At 42.3% G+C, this 17,086-nt stretch overlaps 1 long non-coding RNA gene across 1 annotated transcript; it reads right to left on the reverse strand.

Annotated features, from left to right (window-relative positions):
• Window positions 1–1,828: 1,828 nt before the first annotated feature.
• LOC105730886 (uncharacterized) lies at window positions 1,829–9,522 on the reverse strand. Its single transcript, XR_010337930.1, has 4 exons — window positions 9,473–9,522; window positions 9,096–9,239; window positions 5,018–5,171; window positions 1,829–2,799 (listed from the first exon to the last, which is right to left on the reverse strand). It is a non-coding gene; the product is annotated as an uncharacterized LOC105730886 (long non-coding RNA).
• Window positions 9,523–17,086: the final 7,564 nt, after the last annotated feature.

The following is a 17,086-nucleotide window of genomic DNA, read 5'->3' on the forward strand; positions in this document are numbered from 1 at the left end:
AACAGTAAAGCGGTTGAGAGTGTGGGCTCGGGAGCACCCCCATCTTTAAATCCTGCTTTTGCCACTTATTAGCTGTGTGACCTTGAACAAATTACTTGACCACTCTGTGCTTCAGTTTCTTCATTGGTAAATAGGGATGAGAAAAGTACCTACCTGCTGAGACTGTAAGGCAACACTGATAAATGAACACATACGAAGGACTTAGAGCAGTGCCTGGAATGTTGTAAGTGCCGTGTTCAACATTAGCCCTTAGACCAGGGCTTGGTCACTGGTTAGTGACCATGTTAGTTTTTCCTGGACTGTTTTAGATGGTGGAGGCTGTGATGCAGGAGAACGGAGAGAACTCAGGAAGGGAGAGTAGGACAAATCCATTTAGTTTATACCCCTTAGTCACTGTATTTACAATTTTTATCAAACCAATTATCTTTCTTAAGAACTATGGACTCTGCTTGGGCATCCACAGATGCCCAGAACTCAAGATTGGAAGGAAACATGAAGCTCAAATAACAAGTAATTAGAAGGAGCTCACTTTGAAAAATGTTTGCTTTCGAATGGAGCTTTAAATGAGCTCATGGGAAGTTTATTATAAAATGCTTGCCTGCACAAAATGCCTTAATGGGAAAAACCTTATCGCAGTTCAGTTGTTTAAATAATACACAGACCATGTCCCTCCCGAGTCTCTGTTCTCGCTGCGGGAGTCAAAGTTTCTTTGAATGTCCCAAGGGATTCCAAAGCAATCACAAAAACACATTTCAGATTTAGAAGGGAATTTAGAAATCATCTCATCCTAAGCCCTCTATAGCTGAAGGAACATGTCCAAAGGGCTAGAATGATTTGCCCAAGGTCACTTAGCAACTGGCTGAGCTCAAATCAACATCTGCTTCTCTAACTCCAAGTTCAGTGCCTTTTCCCCTAAGTCATCTTCGGTTTTGGGTGGGTGTTAGGGAGAAAAGGAAGCTGCTACATGAAGATGTGGAATTTTCCCATTTTTCCACTCTCTCACACAGAGAAAGGAATAAACTGATCACATACCTACAGAAACAATTATAATTGAGTGGAGAAAGGATCTAGGCTAAGCAATGAAACTGAATCACCAAGTGTTCAAAGTAAAAGTTTATTACAGGCAGGTAAGATTTTGTTTGTTTGGTTTTTTTTTTACCTCATCTGAACTAAAACCTGTTGTTATGCTGAGTCTTGGCAGCTTTTTGTGATACATGTGGACAAAGAGCATGGCATTCCCGGAATGACTTAAGTAAGTAACGTAAACTGATATAGGTGTCAGCCCAGTATGCTGTGGTATGACAGGGCTCTCCGGTGGGGTGGTAGCTTATCTTTGGGCAATGGCAATGGCTTCTGCACCCCTTCTATACCTATAAAGAGTACAGGAGCCAACAGGAACTGGATTTGAGAAATAGGGCCTTAGTGATTTGGCCAGTCCAGGGGGTTATGGTTTCCTGAACTACTGTTACCATGACCCATTGAAGTGTAAGAAATTGAGCCTCCCAGGGCTGTACTCAACCTCACATTTGAATTTGGAGGACGATTACATAACTGTTTACTCAACTTGACTGGTACTTGCAAATCACCTCCTCTGTTTGTGTTTGAGTAAGTAATGTGTATATGCAAATGATAAACACCCTTGAATGACCAGGACTGTTGAGCACTGTGGGAGACTCCACTGGATGGTTCCCAGCTCCCATCTTTAACTTGGCTGGGTTATCTTTATATTCCTTTAGTTCCTTTAAGTGTAGGTGACATCCCACCTCTGCAGACTAGATGTTCCTGCAAAACTGACTGTCATGGCACGCTATTATTGGGGAGACAGAACTGAAAGGGATCAAGCCCTTGTAATTAGATGTGGGGCATGGCTGGGGGTGCTCACAGAACTCTCAGAGTTGTACAGTGTTTGCATATTTCTGGGGCTTTTCTTTCCTCTGACCTCTGCAGTTACTTTCTGTTACTGGGTATCTCCTAACCACCAGACTGAAGCTTCAACAATTCAGAGGCTCTCAAAGTTCTTGTTTGTGCCTAAGATTACGAAGAACCAGGACCCAGACTGGCCTCTTCAGCCTGAAAACTCTTTAAGGCTGCAGGTACTATAAAATAAAGTGACTGAGATGTGATTGTATGAATGCTGGAACTGTCCTAACACCGCCTGTGACTTGTCCTCAAGCTGCTTAGTGCCTGGAGTTCTGCCTGTGGAGACTCATCCTTCAGTAAAGGAGTAATTTGCCTGGACTGAGCAAGCTCGCCTCAGATCTCTATGAGCTCTTGAAACTATATACACAGTTTGAATGAGGTGTATATGCCCATTTTTAGCCCTGAGGAGAGGATATTTATATCTTTGTAGGTACCAAAAGGGTCCATAACTCACAAAAAGCTTAAGAGTGATTGCTTTTTCCAATAAATTGTTTTAGGTGATTTATTATTTAGGTTGCATATGGACATACACACAGACACAAATTTCATATATCACAAAGAGGGCCAAATGGAATCTTTGCTTAATAAGGGAATCTTTTCTCTAGGGAAAAATACTCAATAATCTTATTATTTTTCCCTATTTTAATTGAAAATAAAATACGTATATTTATGAGAGAGAGGATCACACTGCAGATGCTATCTCTCCATTTTCATCTTCAAAAATAAGGAGGCCTGGTGCTGGACGGATGGGGAATCTCAAACTGATTCTAGGAAATGTAATCTCTTAGAGCGGGGGTCATCAAACTTTTCTCAGAAGGGTTAGATGGTAAACATTTTCAGCTTTGCAGGACAGGTGATCTCTGCAGCAACTACACCGCTCTGTGGTTATAGTTAAAAAAAAAAAAAAAAAGCAGTTGTAGACAATATGGAAACAGATGAGCGTGATGGGTTTTCAATAAAACTTCATTTAGGTGGGAAGCCAGATTTGACCCATGGCAGCAGTTTGCTAATTCCTTTCTTAAAGATTTAAAGATGCTATTGATTGAAATTAGTAAGGCTCCTGCATTGGCCAGGTTCATGATGCATACCAACTTCAAGCTGCTTTGCAAAACAAAATAAATGCCTGATCCTATTATCCTGCTGGTTGTTGTGTTGAAATGAAAGTAATTTCAAGAAATATTTCTACATGCTGGGCAAGTTATGGGCGATGTTAAACACCCAACAGTAAAAATCAAGAACTCCACATGCCGAATTTTCCCAGGGGATGAGACAAAAATAAAAATGGATTCTTTAAACCATGATTTATCTTTTCATGCAACTCAAGGAAATCAGATATTTTGGCAAATGATGGTGCTAAAACAATCCTTTTGCCCTACGGCCTCACTCCAGGTGGGAAATCCCTCCCTGATCCTTCACAGGTAGAATTCTGTTTTTTCTTGAAACCTGATACCTTTTAGAATCATAGACTCTGGCACTGCAAACACAAGCACGTTGGGCCTGCCGGGCTTCAGGCTGTGGCTTGTTCAACCGGGGAGAAAAGAGATTATAATGCTCCAGAAGTCTACAGCTCCTTTCCTTTTCAACGCAAAAGAGTAGAAACACTGGTCCTCTTATTACTTTCTACATTTGGAATAATTAGGCATTCTATCTTCCTGTTTAATGTTTAGCTTTACACGCTGTCTGGTTAGAACATTTCATGTGTGTACAATAACATCTAGTGAGGTTTTAACAAGTGACTTCAAAGGGAAAAAAAGAAGGAGCTAGACTGGACACCAAATAAATGAAAGGCTACCAAAAATTTCATCAAAATCAAAACCACTCTTCTGGATTAAAACATACCCTCTCGCCTCTAATTCCAGCACTTTGGGAGGCCAAGGCAGGCGGATCACTTGAGGTGATCAGAGACTAGCCTGGCCAACATGGCAAAACCCCATCTCTACTGAAAATACTCACATTAGCTGGGCATGGTGGCACACACCTGTAATCCCAGCTAGGGAGGCTGAGACAAGAGCATCGTTTGAGCCAGGAGGCGGAGGGTGCAGTGAGCCAAGATTGCACCACTACACTCCAGCCTGGATGAGAGAGCAAGACCCTGTCTCAAAACAAAAACAAAACAAAACAAAAAACACATACACCCGATCAAAATTAGTGAGTGCTGAGTCAACAAAAGGAAAACTACCAAAACGTGAGTATTCTCTGCCCGCTGCCATCAAGGAGCTGAAATCGTAGTGCAGACACACACAGAGACAAGCGAGGAAAGACTTGACATTGCTGGGTAACAGACATATTTAGAGTGACACAAGGAATCAGACTTTGCAAGTGCCAAGCTAGAAGGTGGCACAACAGAAAAATCAGGGATGCGATGCATACACAAGAATCAGCAGGAAGAGATGGGTTCTCTTTTTGGAAGGCTGGGTCACCTTTATTGAGGTATCATTCAGGAGCAGTAAAATCACCCTTTTCAGGGTATTGTTCTGCGAGTTTTCACAAATACATAGAGCCATGAAATCATAGTTCCATCACCACAAAAAATTCCCTTGCACTCTTTGGTAATCAACTTCTCTGGCTGCTCCCCAGCCCTTGGCAACCACTGTCCCTCTCGTTTTGTCTTTTCCAGAATGTCAAATAAATTGAATCATTCAGTCAGTAGCAGTAAAGGTGAGATTTCAATCTCAAGCAAAGAGGAGCTTCTTAGAGCAGAAATGTTTCTAAAGTATCTTAAAGCAGATGGGGCTGTTGGTAAAGGAAGCTTGTGCTACAAAAACTGCCATGGATAATGGAATTGTGCAGGTTTGTTACTGCCACACAATATGTCACTAAACATTCTGTTGCCTGTTAATGGCCAGCCAGGAACTTCCCATAGCCCCAGCCAGGAGGTGGGTTCACAGAGATTTACTGAGGACTGCCTTGTGCTGGAAATTAAACTAAGCAGGCTTTAGAGTTGTGGCTGTATTTTGGGCTGTCTGCCTACACTTTCACATAGAAATCTTCCCCACCCAGAGGTAGTGACATGATTTGGATCTGTGTCCCTGCCCAAATCGCATGTCAAATGGTAATGCCCGATGTTGGAGAAGGAGCCTGGTGGGAGCAGACTTACCTGATGTTCTCGTGATAGCGAGTGAGTTCTTATGAGATCTCTTCCTTCTCTCCCTCTTGTTCCAGCCATGTAGGATGTGTCTGCTTCCCCTTTGCCTTCCATCTAGTTGTACGTTTCCTAAGGCCTCACTTCCCAGCCATGCTTCCTGTACAGCCTGCATAACCATGAGGCAATTAAACCTCTTTTCTTTATAAATGACCCAGTCTCAGCTAGTTCTTTATAGTAATGTGAGAACGGACTAATACAAGTTGGTCTCACAGAGCCATGTGTGTGCTCTGTGACCATGCCTTGTGGTCATAGCTGGTTAGATGACAGGTGAACCTCTGACTTCATTCATTCAACAAATATTCATTTAACAAATGTTAATTGAGTGCCCATTATGTTTCATGAGGTGGTAGCGGGTGGATCAATGCCTAGACTCAACATGGGGGCATCATATTTTCTCTCCTGGAATTTTAAATTGGGAATAAAAGATAATCATCAATCTGGGCTGGTGGCTAGCAGGGTGCATGCACAATATCGTGAAGGTCTGGTTTGAGGAAAGATGTGCAAAGAAGTGGAGACGGGAGACTCTGGGGTCCTGAAGAGAGACCAAAACTGCTCCTCACCCCCAGTCCTTCCTGCCTTTCTCGCTACTCATTTTCATTCTTCTTCAGAGGATTCTCTGCTGATCCATTGAAGGATAATGTTTCTCAAGGTTTTTCCTCTTCTCTTTTCACTCTAAATATTTTGCCAAGGGATACCCTATCTACGTCCCTGTTTTCAATTCCGTCTATACTTTGATGATGCTCACATTTAGATGATCAAGCAAATCTCGCTCCTAAGGTTCAGACCCAGCTATCATGCTTTCTACTCAGCATCACCACCTGGATGTGCCGTATTCACCAAACTCTGTGTGTATAGAATCGAACTCATGATTGTGCCCTTACTCCCTATGGTAGGCAGAATAATGACCTTCCAAAGATGTCCACATCCTAATCTCTGAAATTTGTGAATATGGCAAAAGGGACTTACTTGGCAAATGTGAATAAGCTAAGGATCTTCATGGGAAGATAATCCTGGATTATGTGGTGAATGCAATGTAATCACATGTGCCCTTATAAGAGGGAGGCAGGAGTGTCAGAGTCAGAGAGAGAGATAAGAAGATGCAACTCTATTGGCTTTGAAGATAGAGGAAGGGGCCATGAGCCAAGGAATGCAGATGGCCTATAGAAGCTGGAGAAGGTGAGGAAATAGATTCTCCCCTAGAGCCTGCAAAAGGAATGCAGCCATGCTGACACCTTGATCTTAGCCCAGTGAGACCCACATGGACAGCTCACATCCAGATCTATAAAAGATAATACATTTGTGTTGAGTCACTAAGTTTGTGATAATTTGTTACAGCAGCAATAAGAAACGTGTACACTCCCAAAACGTCACCCTTGTACATTCTCCAACTCAGCAGTGTCACTTTTGTTCATGCAGTTAGTAAAGGAGAAGTGCAGGATCCATCCTTGACTCCCCGTTTCCCAGGTACACACAGCAACTCTCCTTTCTAAACACCTCTTGAATCCACCACATCTTTCTAATGCCATAACCTTGTCTCAGCCACTATTCTTGATTTCTCTAACAGCTTGCTAAATAGTTGTCCTGCTTCCCTTTGCCCTATTCTCTGCCCTGAAGTCAACATGAAGTTCTAAAATGAATACCTGATCATGTTACATTTCTACTATAAACCTTCAATGGCTTCCCATTGTCCTTAAAGTTCAAACTTTAATGTGGCTCACCAGGCTTGTGCTCTATGAGGCCTATTGTCTTCCCTAGCTGTTATCTCTCCCTGTTCTCCTCTTTCCCATTCTCCCCTTCAAAATGCATATGCTGCCTACACCACGTGCATTCTGGTTCTTGCATGTGAAGTGCTCTCTCTCTATCACTTCTGCGCCTTTGGACATGATTTTGTTTCTATCAAAAGCATTTCTCCCTGGCCCTTGCTTCTTTGGCTTCAGACTTTGGCTTCCTCTGGAAGCACCTCCGGACCCTTCCAGTTTGGTTTAAACATCATCCATATGTGCCCTGACACTTTGACTTCCCCTGTCTTAATGTTCATCAAGCTACATGTAATTGCTTATTTAATTGTATGTCTCCTCAACTAGACTTTAGACTCCATGAAGTTCTAGAAGAATGGCAGCCAAGTCTGTCTTCTTATAGTTGTATTTTCAGCTCCTAGCACAGTGCCTGGCACAGAGGGATTCCTCAACAAATGTATTTTCAATGAATTCAAAAAGACCTATGGAAAAAATTCAGAAGAGGGAGAAGTCTCCCGGAGCTGGTGGTGTTGGAGAGTCAGGGAGAGGCAGGGAGTCAAGAAACGCTTCAGGAAATATGTAGTGTTTGTACTGGGCCCTCGTCCAGCTTTTTACCTGTTGTTTTGCACCCCCAGCTGCCCTTCTGTATTCTGCTCTGTAGAAGTAGGACCACGTATCTGAAAACTACATTTTCTAGGCTCCCTTGCCAGCTGGGTCCAGAAAATTCAAAGACAGCAGCAGAGAGAAGAGTCCCGCTCTAGTTTTGAGAGTGAAGACTGCTGGAGGTTGCTGGAGCAGCAGCAGGGCTTGCAGGGAGGAGGAGAATTCCAGATTGTAGCAGCCAGGCAGAGGCAGTGCCAGTGCCTTTCCAGCAGTTCCAGTCATGTCCCTTTGTATGTCCAGAACTGGCAAGCCCCACAGCAGCAGGTGTAAATGTAAGGACTTCAGCCAAGGGAGTTTAGCTATGGCTTCTTTTCTTGATCCCTTAACCCCTCTGTTTCTCCCATTGACTCTTCCAACCTTCCAGCACCTTGGAAGCCAATTCCCAGTATCAAATTCCCTGTGTTTGAAACATCTAGAGTGGGAATCTATTTTCCAGCCTGGACCCAGACCAATATTGCCTTGAAGACAGGATAGGGGGAGAAGACAGAAAGGCATTCACCCCACTGGAGGGACAGCCCTGAGCAAATATCTAGAAGTGGGAATGTTTGGAGGGGTTGTGGAGAGTAAAAATCAACCCATTTGGCAGGGGCATTGTGATTGAATAGGAGAGTGGCAAGTAAATAAGCCACAGAGGCATAGAAGGTCTATGTTATGGAGAAGCTCAAATACTGGGTGGAAAACTTTGTACTGGTTTTGGTAAGCAATGAAGGTTCACTGAGGCCTGAGTCAAGTGCTATACGGGAGATGGGCATGAGAAGACCATTTTGCTTAGTGGTGAGTGTGACGAGTTAGAAAGAAGAGAAAGATCCAATAGACGGTCAGAAATGTACTATTTAGAAGCATTTGGTTGGATGAGATGAATGAGAGAGGAAAAGCAAAGATGGCACCACAATGTTTCCCGTTTAACTGGAAGGTGGGGCCACTAGGAGATGTCAGGAAGGTATTAGGAAGAATGAAAGTGGCTTGAAAGCTATGGAAGACAGAGAATAACAGTTGGCACCTGTATAGCACTTAGAGTTTTCATATATGTGATGTCATTTGATTTAGATTCCAGTCTTTTAGCTCTTTCTACTACTCACGGATATTGATCTATAACTTGGCAAAGAAGCTGAGGCTACATAATATGATTTAGTAATCATCCGCACGGAGGAGAGAAGCAAAAACAGGACACCGGATGAGATCACTAAGGGCAAGAGCAGAGAAGCCAGACTTGCATGTGGGGTGGGGGTGAGGCTGGGGAGGATGAAACGTTGGAGGTAAGAGAAATGCTGGTTAGAAAGGAGGACAGTAAGTATTAATAGCAGGAGGATCAAGACAGTTGGTGCCACATAAGCCCAGAGAGAAGGAGATTTTATAAAAAATTGGGCTTTCTTTTCCTAAATAAAGACTGTCACATTCTGCAAGGTGTTAAGGAGAGTAAAGATTGAAGAAAAATCCACTGGGTTTGCAGATATCAGTTTCAATGATTAAGTGGGGACAGAATCTATATTTCTTGTCGCTAAAGTAAGTGGTTGAATCACAAGAAATAAGGCAATGAGAATGGCTAATTTTCCCATTCCCTTGGCCCCTTTCCCATCCATTTCCTCTGTCTGCCACAAAGTCCTTCCCTCCTCATACCCTCAGCTACTTACCAATGCAACTTCTGATACCACCTGCATCTGCGTGTAGAATGGGCCGGTTGTTGGATGTATGTATACCAAGCTGGCTCACTGACTTGCACGTTTGGATTTCAGAGAGACACCGTCTGTGTGACCAGTATCAGCTTACTGTAGAGGCTGAAAGTATTTATTAGTGTCAAAGGTTGGTACTTAAAGTTGTAGACACTAGCTCAAGGCTTTTTCTTAAAGACATCTAGCAGTTTATGAAGCAGAGGCTGGCTGACATCTATGACTTCATGAAAAACAGGAATAAAAGATCTACACAACTTTCTCCCGTTTAAGAAAATAAACGTAGCTTGTCTTATGTACTTGACATCTATTCAAAGTCACAAAATCACACCAACACACACCTTTCTGTGCTGAAAGCTGCATATCTCATGAGCCCCTGGTGAAATCTGCAGAATGTATTCTAAACAGCTGGTGAGAACAGGCCACAGTGGGAGGGAGCAGGCTTCCTGTACTTTGTCAGACTAGCGGAAGTCAAAGTTAAAATCTGATTACTTCGCAAGGATTCCAAAACCTGACCTAAATCGCCTCGCAGAATCCGTTAACAAATCAAAGAGCATTTCCAGTAGCACCAAGAGAGAAGCTGTATGCCCTGATAATTCTGGTAAGTTCCACTTTTGGGATAGGGAATACTTGACCCCAAGTCAGACCCTTCATAAAATGCAGACCCTGCTAAATCCCAACCTAAATATGTTCATAGTAAAATATCAGCCTTTCAAATTACATTCTATATGAACAAACAAGCCCGTGAAATATCCAAGCAACAGTGCAGTCGGTGGAAACAGATGTTATCATTTAAGAATCGTTTATTCAACAATTGAATGGAGGAATGTTGCTTATTCTATACAACGTCTTAGGATTTGAGTAGTTTACCTGCTATTTTGAAACATGCATAGGGCTGTCAAATAGTTTCCTGGATTTTTAGAGCAGCTCCTAAACTGTGCAACTCTGCTTTCTTTCCACAATATAAACAAAATGGTTTTTTTTCTAAAACTTGCCATAAAAACGATACCATCATAGGATGAAAAATTTAAAGTGGTTTTAAAAAATTAAAACCTGTGAATTAGTCTCAAGCAGCCTAATTTTATTTTTTCTAACCACCAATGCCGGCAGCAATAAATACTTATGACTGATATCTCTGAGTATGACACTTATAATAGGGCACAGTAAAAGCCCAGTTAATTTCCACTTCTGGTCTTGAATTGATTTTTTTCTAACGTGTAAAATTTCAAACAGAGCTCTTGCTTCATTTCATGTTGCTTTCCTTCTTTATTTAGTTAAAGAGGATGTGTGGGAAGGAGCATGAGGGAGGCATAGGGATAGCTGGGTGGGTTCAATCTCCTTTTCCATCACCCCCCTTTGTGTCAAAAAAAAAAAAAGCTGAAAAAATTAGTCTCTACCCTTGCTGGCTCAACTTCATCACCTCCCATTCACTTCTCCGCCCACTGCCATCTGGCTTCCATCCCAAAACTCCATTCAGATTGTTCTTATTAAGATCACCAATGCTTTCCTCTTTGCCAGATCCAATGACCTATTTTTAGGTCTCCTCCTGGTTGACCTTCTGTGGCATTGCACACGCAGTGCAGACCCAAGGCTCCAAACTCACATGGCCACAGGCTGGCTGCAGTCTTTGTGGGTGAAGCTGGGTTTGGTATAGCTGCACATGCAGACAGAGGGTGAGTCACAGGAAGCCTGTCAAACGGTGGGCATGTGTCCCTCCTAAGGCAGCACCTGCTGCTGTCTCTGGTTGATTTTGGCCATGGAGGAATGTGAACACTGCACTTATAAATCTTTCGACTTTTTTTTTTTTTTTTTAAGAAAAGCTTGGTTTTTATGAGAATGTTTCTGATTTATTTTTCTTTTCTTTTTTTTTTTTTTTTTGAGACAGTTTCACTCTGTCGCCCAGGCCGGAGTGTGCAGTGGTGTGATCTCAGCTTGCTGAAACCTCCACCTCCAGGGTTCAAGTGATTCCCCTGCCTCAGACTCCTGAGTAGCTGGGATTACAGGCACCCTCCACCAGCTCGGCTAATTTTTGTATTTTTAGTAGAGACAGGGTTTCACCAGGTTGGCCAGGCTGGTCTCAAACTCCTGACCTCAGGCTATCCACCTACCTTGGCCTCCCAAAGTGCTGGAATTACAGGTGTGACCTGCCGTGCTCAGCCTCTAATTTCTAACTATTGACTCTTTTTTTTTTTTAATGCTTGTAGGGAAAGTGGACATCACCATAGATTCCTGAGAAGTCTGTATTGTATTTGAGTCTATGGTTCTCTTGGCTTCTGGGACTGGTTCTTTATAGGTTCTGCCTATTTGTCTCTGCTCATTTTTCTGCTGTTCTCCTGGCCCTCACACCTACCTCAATCATACTGAGGATCCCTGTGTTCCTTCTTAGTCCCCTTCTATTTTCTCCTCCTCGTGGGAAATGTCGTAGACCCAAGGCTAGCTTCCTGGGCTTGCAGTCAGTGCAGTTGCCCTGGGCCTCATATTCAGAAGGGCCCCATGCTCGCGGGTTAGTGCTCTGCAGCTGCTGTCTTGAAATTCTTACAATATTATCTCTGAATTTGTGTTGTGCGCGTGAAGTACGATGGGATAATGAGCATGTGCCAGGGACTTAGCATTTCAGCTCAAGTGCTGTCCTTCTTTTCACTGTCCTCCTTCTCACTTCTCAACCTGGGAAGAATTCTTGGCCACGTGTTCCTTCACCCTTCTACACCTCAGGTCCTGCCACCTTCCTCCTCTAACCCTTCCCCCAAAGACTGCTGCCACCCTCCACCCTGGCGGGGAGCTGAGTGCAGGTGCGAGAAGGGTTGGGGTCCTCGCACCTGCATATCTGGTCGAGGCCTGGCAACAGCAGCTGTCCTCAGCCTAGCCTGGCAGCTCCACAGCTCAAGAGTGAGTGTATGAGGCTGGGCGTGGTGGCTCATGCCTGTAATCCCAGCACTTTGGGAGGCCGAGGTAGGTGGATCACCTGAGGTCAGGAGCTCAGGACTAGCCTGGCCAATAAGGCAAAACTCTGTCTCCACTAAAAATACAAATTATTAGCTGGGCATGGTGGCATATGCCTGTAGTCCCAGCTACTCGGGAGGCTGAGGCAGCAGAATTGCTTGAACCTTGGAGGTGGAGGTTGCAGTGAGCTGAGATTGCGCCACTGCACTGCAGCCTGGGCAACAGAGTGAGACGTCATCTCAAAAAGAAAAAAAAAAAATAAGAGTACATGACTTAGCAGAGGCCAGCCTCCTACCACCTCTGATCCAGGTCCCTAGTGCATCTTGAGGCAGAGGTTGCAACATCCTTGGGGTTGCCTATCTGCCATGGGTTGGGACAACTGACTCATGGAAAGTGGAGACGCCTGACTTGACTTCCCAGCCCCTAACTGAGGTGTGGTGCATGGGGTCTGGTGAGAGGGGGAACATGGCAGCTGTCAGGCTCGAGTGCATATGGACCTTCCAAGTCCCATGGGAGGACCCAGAGCATCCAGGAGAGTCTGAACTTACCCTAAGTGTATTTTTGGATCCTTTGGGTCAGTCTGTGCCTGGGAGAACCCCTTCTTTCTCCTTTCAGTTTCTCCAAGTATGCCTTGTGTTCCTTTCCTCTGACCAGCTTGAGGCACCATCTGGGGTCAAGCCATAAAATATGAATGGTGTGATTTCGGTGATTCTGCACAGGAGCTAAATGTTCTGATATTTACATCTAGAACTGGCATTGCACAATATAAAGATGAACACTAAAATTCATGCCAGTAATTTAAAATCTTTATTGAGAGCAACATTAAATAGCAAATTAAAAAACCACCATGACATGTTGAGAGAGAAGAGAGACCTTGGAAGAAAGGGAATACTTTATATTTTAGGACCTTAGTACCCTTAGTCATTTTCATGATACTTTTTTCTGTTCTTTGAACACGGGCCCCCATATTCTTACTTTTTACTATGCCCCACAAATTGTATACCTGGTTGTGCCCAGGCCTGCTTTTGCTGATGGCTCTCCACTACATCTTCAGTCTGGACCCTGCACCTCCTCTCCAGACCTGTTCTCACCTGACATCATCTCTCAAGTGTGCTTCTCCCTGTACATTTCCTTGTTTTCTTTTTTCTTTTTTTTTGAGCAGGGTCTCACTCTGTCACCCAGACTAGAGTGCAGTGGTACGATCATGGCTCACTGCAGCCTCCAACTACCAGTGCAGGTGATTCCTCACCTCTGCCTACTGGGTAGCTGGGACTATAGGCATACACCACCACACCTGGCTCACGCCTTCCCTCCTTCCCTCTCCTCCTTCCCTCCTTTCTTCCTTTCTTTCATTTTTTATGTGTGTGTGTGTGTAGAGATGGGGTTTCACCATGTTGCCCAGGCTGGTCTTGAACTCCTGAGCTCAAACAATTTGCCTGCCTCAGCTTCCCAAAATGCTGGGATTACAGCATAAGCCACTGTGCCTGGCCTATTTCCATGTTTTCTTAATGAAATATAATCTAGACACTTTGTTGTAACAGAGTAGTTGCTAAATTGTTGAAGGAATGAATGAAATCGTAGAAACATTTTTATTTTTCTGTTCTTTCCATTTCCCATTTGCAACTGGTCACTAAGTTCAATCAGGTCTACCAAATACTCCCTGCTCTTTCATATTTCCATGCCCAAAATGAACCTCTAGTCACCCAGATAAAGAGCCTCCCTTTGACCTATTCATGATCTATTCAGGGAGACAGACATATCAATGAGTAATTTACAAGGAAGCATAATAAGTGTTGTATTCACAGGCTGTAGGGTCATAGGAAAAAAAAGGACTAAGTCTTCCTGGGCAATTAGGAAAAGGCTCTTGGAGGAAGTAATATATGATCTAGGGTTTTAAGAATGAACAGGTATTTCAGACGGCATGCAGATACGTTTCTGGGGATATCTAGGAGACTAGAGGCTATTTCTGAGCAGACTTGTCATGGAGAAGAAAATGGGAAGAAGAGGAAGCAGGAACAAAAATTCTTCTTCCACTGCCAGAAACATAAAACATAATGAAAATTAATGAGTTGCAAAATAATTCCTGTATTAAAAATTTTTTGGAAAGTGTTCACATGACACTTTTTAAAAGCTCCATGCTTATTTGGTTAAGGAAGGTCCATACATATCAGTGCCATATCCAAGGAAGTCCATGTCTCCCCAAACTTTTGAGTCATGTAGTACATTTGGTTAAGACTTCTATATTCACATAATGCTTTTCCCAGTGTCTTACAGATAACCCATCCTTCATCTAGCTATTGGGATTCAACATCTCAAATAGTCAGAGAAAGAAGAGATGATGCTGCAGCACCCAGTGAAGACATCTTGTACAATGTAGTATTGTCATCAGAGATATATTACAACTTTATCAACAGTAAATATAAAATCTGAGATAAAGTTTTTAATCCAAAGTAAATTTTAAACTTTATTAATAGTGGAGCAAGAGTTCTTTCTAGTTAAAAACAGAATAATAGAATCTTGGTAAAGTCAAGACAGGTACGATCCTCAACTACCTTTGTGTCAAGCAGTTCTTTGCATTGCTATAAAGGAATACGTAAAACCAGGTAATTTACAAAGAAAAGAGGTTTAATTGAATCACGATTCTGCAGGCTGTACAAGCATGGCACCAGCATGTGCTCAGCTTCTGGAGAGGCCTCAGGGAGCTTTTACTCATGACAGAAGGTGAAACAGAAACAGGCCTGTCACATGGCAAGAGCTGGAGCAAGACAAAGACAGTGTGGAAGTGCCACACACTCTCAAATAACCATATCTCGTGTGAACTCACACATCACCAATGGGATGGCACCAAGCCTTTCATGAGGGACCCAACCCTATGATCCAAACGTCTCCTACTATGTCCACCTCCAACACTGGGAAAATCATTTCAACATGAGATTTGGAGGGGACATCCAAACTATATAACCTTAAAATAAAGCAAGTAACTCTCGAGCAATTCCTAAACTAAGTCATCATATCTTGATTCCACTATTTCAGGTCTAGACCAAAACATTGGCAGTATCTGTTAGAAGTGCCAGTACTTAAGCTTCATTCCAGACCCACTAAATTAGAATCTTTAGAAGCCGAGCTGAAAAACTGCATTTTAAATCAGCCCTCTACCCCCATCCTAGGTGACCTGTTACGTACTCCAGGTCTTAGGCAAACCCAACTTCCAACATAAATACAAGAATTTTAAGATCGTCGAATAAAATAGCTTTTCCTTTCTCTTGAATATTATCAGGAAAATGAGAAGTTCTAGCTAAGTGAATTTTCCAGAAGAATTTAATTTCATTAGCCCCAAAACTTTTAAATATTTAAAGCATTGTAATGAAAATCCCTCTAAACTGTGTTATATAATGCTCCATCTTCTCAAACAAAATATATTGCACAAACTGGACATTTTTATTGGTGACTCCGGATCATTATTACAAATATCCATTATTGTAAGAAAAGCTGAAGAAGTTATTCAAGTCTGTAAAACTGTGATCCTATGCTAAATGGCTCCAGCCAGCTGTGTTTTATGGTGATATAGTTCTTTTTTTGTGTTTTGTTTAAATAATTTTCCTGTTTTTTCCTTTGCTGTCAGGTAACTTTTATTAATGGTACCACTATTTTTTTCTACTTTCCTCTTTTCTCTTTAAAAACCTACGGGAAAGCATGAGGAACTCTTTTTGGGTAAAGTTCTTGTGTGGGTGGAAGGATCCCTTGGGATGCTTTCAGGTGTTATAAACCACAGTTCAGATTGGCTGAAACAATGAGGGAATTGATTATTTCACATACCAAGAACCTCTGTTTTGTATAGTTGAAATTAAATTATATATACAAGTCTTATCTTGTTTTTTTCACTTATTACAACAGACCATTTTCCTATCATTAAACTCCTGTATAAATATTCTCATGCATAGCATTTCAGCATATTAATGAAATCAACAAGTATCTGCTGAGTATCTTCTACATGTCAAGTATAGGAAGGCAGTGGAGATGAGATGGAGAGCAAGAACAGCCACGGTCCCTGGTATCCTGGGGCTGCCAGGTTAGTGGGACTATGCCATCATTTATTTCACCATTATATTTTTTCTGAGAGATGTTTTGTAATTATAAATAACCTTCCGATAAACATCTTTACTTAAATTTTGGTCTATTTCCACAAGAGTAATTTCTAAAAGTGTAATTACTAGGTTATTGCAAACTTCTATGTTTTTCAAGACTTTCCTTATTATGATAAAATATAAAATAAATAATATACTGACAATTTAAACTATTTTTAAGTGTACAATTTAGTGGCATTAGATACATTCACAACGTTGTGCAACTATCACTATTATCTATCTCCAGAACTTTTTCATCATCCCAAACTGAAATTCTGTTAAAAATAACTTCCCATTCCCTCCTTCCCCCAACCTTGACAACCACTACTTTCTTTCTCTAGAAATTTGACTATTCTAGGTGTCTCGTTGTATTAGTCTGTTCTCATGCTGCTAATAAACACATACCTGAGACTGGGTGATTTAAAGAAAAAGAGGTTTAATGGACTCACAGTCCCACATGGCTAGGGAACCCTCACAGGGAGGAGCAAAGGCACATTTTATATGGTAGCAGGCAAGAGGAGAATGAGGACCAAGGGAAAGGAATTTCTCCTTATAAAACTGTCAGATCTCCTGAGACTTATTCACTACCATGAGAACGATATGGGGGAAACCATCCCCGGGATTCCATTGTCTTCCACCAAGTCTCTTCCACAACATATGCGAGCTACAATTTAAGATGAGATTTGGGTGGGGACACAGCCAAACTGCGTAACTCCTGTAAGTGGAATCATACCATATTTATCCTTTTGTGTTGGCTTTTTCACTTATTACAATGTTCTCAAAGGTCATACATATTGTAGCATGTATCAGAATTTTATTCCTTTTTAAGACTGAATAATATGCCATTGTGTATATATCTAACTCTATACCACTTTTCATTTATCCATCCAA

Source organism: Aotus nancymaae, unplaced genomic scaffold (genome assembly GCF_030222135.1).
Source record: "Aotus nancymaae isolate 86718 unplaced genomic scaffold, 86718_ANA_hifiasm-v0.15.2.pri h1tg000006l, whole genome shotgun sequence".
Classification (NCBI taxonomy): domain Eukaryota; kingdom Metazoa; phylum Chordata; class Mammalia; order Primates; family Aotidae; genus Aotus; species Aotus nancymaae.